The following is a 6,000-nucleotide window of genomic DNA, read 5'->3' on the forward strand; positions in this document are numbered from 1 at the left end:
TGGCTCAGCCCCACCTCAACAAAGCTGGATGGAGCTGCCCTGGCTCTGTGCTCTACTGTTGTCTACACAAGGAAAAGAGTGCCTGCTATGAATTGCTTTTAAGCTGTTTTAATTAAACTGATATCAATCTTACTAATGTAAACACAAAACAAACAAAAAAAATGTATCCCTGCTTTAAATCCCGTGTAACGTAGCAAATGGATGGTAAACAGAAGGCTGAAGGAAGGGTTAGCTGGCTTGTGCATGTTTAAATGTGGAGGCTGCATTTAGCATTTGATTTAAAGGCAGGCAATGTAAGCTGCTGTCTAGCGTTGACAGAAGGTAGGACAGCAAAAAGCTGAATTTGCAACACTGAAACCATTCTTATTATTCCTGTTGAAACTGGCAAAATTTAAATTCTCAGTGGATTTTAGTGTGAAATTACAAAGTTACCTGGAAAAGGTGGGAGAAGAAAAGCAGATGGTGCCTGTGCTGATTTAACTGCATTCGTCCTCAACCTGAGGAGCACAGGTAGGGGGGTGTAGGAGGAAGCCTGTGGAGGAAGAGCTCCTGTGTAGCAAGTGCTGTGGCTGGGAGGAGGAGGCAGGAGAGGCTGGGACAAGGCAGCATTGGCAGTGGTTTGGGGAAAGGCTGAGCTATCTGAGCTCAGGGGGTAGTGTATTGCTGGATGGATGTGGTGGGAGTTGCTGTTGTAGATCTACCCTGGGGATGGTCAGACTCTCAGAAAAGCTTCTCGTCTTGGCCTCAGGTCCTGGTGAATATTTCAGGTATGTGAGGTTCCTCCCTGTGGCTTCTCTGAGACCATGGAGACTCCAGTAGAAGTGTGCCACAGAAGAGGAAAACAGACACTTGCAGACTTTCTGCTGCATCATCTGGGATGAAGTATTGTGGGAAGCAACCACATCTTGTTCCTCAAAAACCATCTGCTGTGCTCCCCAGTCATGCTCTCCTGATGCCAAATGCACCATATGGAAGTTTGATTCATCAATCAGACGTGCTGGGAAATGCGAGAGGCCACAGGACAGGCTTTCCTGGGAGTGCTGGGAAGGACAGATTCCATGGGCTGTGCCTCTGGAGCAGAAGTCAGGAGCATGCAGGATGGGTTGAGTCTGTTTGGTCAACAGATTTCCTTGCTGTTCATCAAAGCGAACTAACTCATAGTGCTTATTACTTCTTCAGGTACTGAAACTATGTTGATGATAGGTTTGCCAGCTCCTGCATGCCATGGCCCTGGTGCAGCTCCAGAGGAGGAAGGGGATGCTCGAAGGTGGCTTCTCTGCAGGGTCCCAGTTCTTAACAGCTCCTAACTTATGCTGCGGAGGGCAGTGCTGGCATGGTCCATTGCTTGGCCATGTTATTAAGGCCTGGGGTGGAACTACATTGTATATCTCTCACCAAGATACATTGGACCATAAGGTCCAATGGACAAAGTGATGCTTCCTATCCTTTTTTCAAGTCAGATTTCATAGACAGAGCTGCCACATTGTTATCAGCCCATAACACACCTATATGAAAATCCAGAATCAGAAACGAATTGCTGCATAGTCCAACCAAGAAGAAACGGGGCATTTGGGGCACTTTCTTTAATCACTGTAGAGTGAAATACTAGGACCTAAAAATTTACTAGCTCAGATGATCCTCACTTGTCTATACAGGCAGAAAAAACTGAGGCAGCCACCTACCATCACCCACTAAGTTTGCAGCAGAACTAGATATAAAGCAATAAATTCCTGAAGGTATTTTTGCTGGTGTTTCACAGGCTGACTATGAAAAGGGTTTATTAACTTCATCACAGAGCAGTGCTAGTGGTGACTTTTCAGCTCCTGACACAGGGCTGCCTTGTATCTGTGCAGCTTGGGCATATTCCCTGTGGCACAGAGAAAACAGATCCATCTTCAAAAGGTTGGACAGATATGACAGATTTCCTGTCTTGATCCTTATCTGTTAATTTAGGCTTTATCCCCATTGCAGGTAGGGTATTCAGAAGAGCCTGATATTGTTGGTAAACTAACACTTGCACAAGTACTACTGTAACAGGTTATGATGGAGAAGAATCATACCTTATCCTGCAATAAAATCTGAAGACAGCATACGTGCTGGGGAAGTTGTGTGCTAACTTAAAGTCAATGCAATAGTACATCAGAGGAGTCATACAACTAGATGATTTCACTCTTTCCACCTTCCATTTAGCAATCAATGAAAGTTCTCCCTCCAGGGAAAAGCTAGATGAGGGAGGAGCACTCGGCCCATTGTTTTGCCTGGGGTGCAAAAAAGAAATACACCATGATTTATATGTTAATGAGCAATTCTTGTTAGGCAATGCATTCTGCAAGGTGTTGCAATGGGGGACTGGGTGGTTGATCTGTCAGAGGAAATTAATTCATCATCAAAGCAAGACAGGGAGCTCCCTGGTGAGAGCTGTAAATAGGACATTGGGAGAGTGACAGAGTGCTGGGTGGCATGTCCCTGCCATTAGAGCTCCCATTGACAGTTCCGCCACTGCCTGCATTCAGGCTCTGGCTCATGCCCATTATTTATAGAGCATTTCACATTCCTGGTCGGTATCCAGTCGATGTTGGCTTCAATTAGAATAAATGCTTATTGATTGAGAGGAGATGGGCAGGCTGATTAGCTCCTTAGGAAGCGGAGCACGCTTGGCAGAGGGCAGGCAGGGATCCTTGCAGAGGCAGGAGTGTGTGGGGCTCTGAAAATCTGTCATGGAAGAGAAGTCTAGATTAAATCAATTCATTGAGAAGTCCATTTAATAAAGATAAATGGCTAACTTCATTAGGGAATTAATGATAGGCCTGATTAAAAAACCCAGTGGGAGTCCTGTTGACTTCAGCAAGCTTCTGATCCAGCCCAATATTTGCCTTAAAGCCATGGTCTCCATCCTTGGCCTACAGGCTATTGAAACATAAGGTGCCTACAGCCAGGCAGTAATCAGAGCAGACACACTATGCCTGTTCTTGAGCTAGAGGTCAATGGAAACCAAGCATCTCGAAATGCCAAAAAAAAGAAAAACATCTTTATTTACATTAACAAGGACATTTTTTTTCCCCCTAGATACTACAGAGAAGAGCCTTAGCTGGATGAATGTTCCAGGAGCGTGAAATCACAGCACATTTTCCCTTCCCCAGTCCTTCCTGCGTTATCACGAACACGGCAAGATCTAGACGCTGTGATTGACTTTGCTGCGTGTTTGGGCACCTGAGACATTTAACTCGCTAATAGCCTCATGCTATGTATGACACACACCGCTGATGTGATCACACACTCTCCTCTTGCTCGGCATAATAGTGGCTGGATGCCTGCGTTCATTCAAATCGTTTACTTGTGACTAAGCTATCCGGACCCTTACCGGTGTGCTATCACGCCGGGGCTGGCTGGGTCCGGTGGCTCCCGCCGTGCCCCCGCCGCAGGGAAGGACTGAGGGTCTCGCCGCTGCTTCCGGTCGGGAACGATGGGGAAAACCGCCCTGTGCGTGCTGCAGCGTTCCCCTCCTGTGGCCGCGACCTGCCGGTGCAGGCAGAGCTGCCGGTACAGGCATGGCAGCTCCGAGCAGGACGAGCACAACGAACAGGGAGCGTAGGCAGGGCTGCTGCGGGGAGCACAGGAGGCCGCACAGGGGGCTGTATGGAAGGAGGGCTGAGGCGGAGCTGGAGGGTCCTAGGGAATGGAGAAGGGTGGGGAACAGAGAGAGGAAGGGAGACAAGGCGCTGGGCAGGCAGTAGAGGGGTGCGTTGAGGAGGCAGAGCACTGAGAGGTAATGGATGAAGAAGAGTAACATTTTTAAACATGAGGGTTTTTTTGTGGTTTGTGTGTGGGGGGGGGGTTTTTTGTGTTTGTGGTTTTTTTTTTTTTTGTGTGTGTGTGTGTGTTTTTTTTTTTTTTTTTTTTACTTCTTTTCACATTTCCATCTGTTATTTAAAGAATGTGCATCCCATTGGGTTCATGGCCAGGTTGTACATGTGAGATATACGAGCTAAGGCAGGGGTACCAAGGTGGCCAAGCTGCCTCCCCTGCAATTTCCCCACCCTAGGGACAGGGTGACCTTGCCAAGCACAAAAAGCAAGTGATCAGTGGGATCAAAAGAGAAAGACTTCAGCGTGAGTCTCTGACACTGACGAATCCACAGGAACAGCAGTTCTGTAAATGATGAATGAGTCCTTTCATTATTCATGCCTATGTCAGGTGCTGCCAGGGAAAGTCTCATTGCGATCTGCCATTGCCTGCATGCTGCCTTGCCAGAGATGCTGCTGCTGCTGCCACATGGGCAGGTGCTCACGGGATGCAGTTTCTGTGCAGTTTTGCTTTGCCAAATGCCAGATGAAACATCGGAGCACAAAAGTGCTGCTGAGACCACTGCCTTTTACAGGTCTTTTTTTGCTGTAAGCCATTAGTGGATAGGTTTCAAGGTTTAATAGAGTCAGGGTATTCAGTATTAGCAGCTTGTACTGTAGGTCACACAGCACGTTACGCAAGAGGATAGACTGAAGTTTTGATTTTTAAAAATTTGATTTAAATTTAAAAATTTGATTTTTAAAACATCATTTTAATGATGTTTTCTAGTGGTTAAGGTCTAACACAGGTCTCATCTACCATTCTGTCTGTGGCCAGCAATAAGGAAGGAAATTCCCTTGGTGTTCACACACAGAGGAGCAGGAGTAAAATCACTTGAGCTGGACTGTAGCTCAGTCCCAGGGTTTCCACATCTGGCCTAAACTTCTGGATCTGAGTCTGGGATGCGCTGCCCAGGAGGGATGTTCATATCTGACCTCCATGGCTCTTGTACCCTGCAGCTGGAGCTCTAATTACCCATGTCATTATCTCTGCCTGCCCTGCTGGAGATGTTATCAAGGAGTATGGGGATTCGCTAGAAACACTCCTTCCAATGTAGGACGATGTAATTATTGCCATCGAAGAAGGGAATGACTAATAAGGATCTTCAGAGAGTGTTTCATTCATCCTTCACTACATGGCTTCAAAGACAGTTTTAAAAGGCATAATTAAATAGCTCAAGTGCTAAAACTGCCTTGGCTCTTTTAGCTGATTTCTTTCCAATATCAAGATATAAAGTGGACAATCATTTCCCAGCAGGCCAGCATCTCCACCTTTAATGAGCTAATGAAGCTTACAACTGTCTGCTCTCCTGTTTTGCTCCTGCTGTGCATTTCTACCTGTTGTTCACTATTTTCCCAGCTGATTCTAGTAATAATCCCCAGAAGAGGTGACTGACCCACTTCCATCTCACTCCAGCTTTTCTTTGCGGAGTAGCTCCTCACACACAGCAAAATGCTGGTTTTTGATAACCATTTGTATCTATATGAAAGATTAGCCTGATTTGGCAAGAGACTTGAACAGGCTGGTTCGTTTATCACTCAGCACTGGCCTTTTCACTAGTTTGGTAGAGCATGGGATGTGTTTCAGTCTTTCTGGGCCTGCACAGGGACAAGTTGGACATCAGCATGAGTGACTATGCTCCCCTGCTACCTTGACCAACCATCCCTGACATGAACCCACAAGCTGATACTGTTACAAAGGCTCCTTTGCTTAAAATATTCTACATAGCACATTCCCACACAGTTGGGACTTGTGGGCTTTTTTTCCTGTGAGGATGACTAAAATAGGGAGAAGTCCTATGTAATACATCTATCAGGATCTCAGAGCATGACGATGGTGGCCTGCCCCTTTCCAACTCACGGATGCTCACCCCATCAGCTAACAATTAGGAGCTTGCTTTCCTAGCACAGCTGCAGTGTGGATGGAATCAGGGTAAGGGCTGCATCTGCTCTCCCATCCCATGAGTGTGGCATTCTTGCCTCTGTTAATGGGGAATGAATGACTGCAGTTCGTCCCTGCTTCTTCTAGTGAATTTGTCCTTGTGGTTGTCCCTGTGGTATCAATGTCAATGTTTTAAAACCATGCCAGGGACACAGCCAGGTCCCTAGCTCCCATTGAATCAAGTGCTTTGTAGTATGAATTTTAAAATAGGATGTT

This window comes from Psittacula echo (assembly GCF_963264785.1).
Source record: "Psittacula echo genome assembly, chromosome: 5".
Lineage (NCBI taxonomy): Eukaryota > Metazoa > Chordata > Aves > Psittaciformes > Psittacidae > Psittacula > Psittacula echo.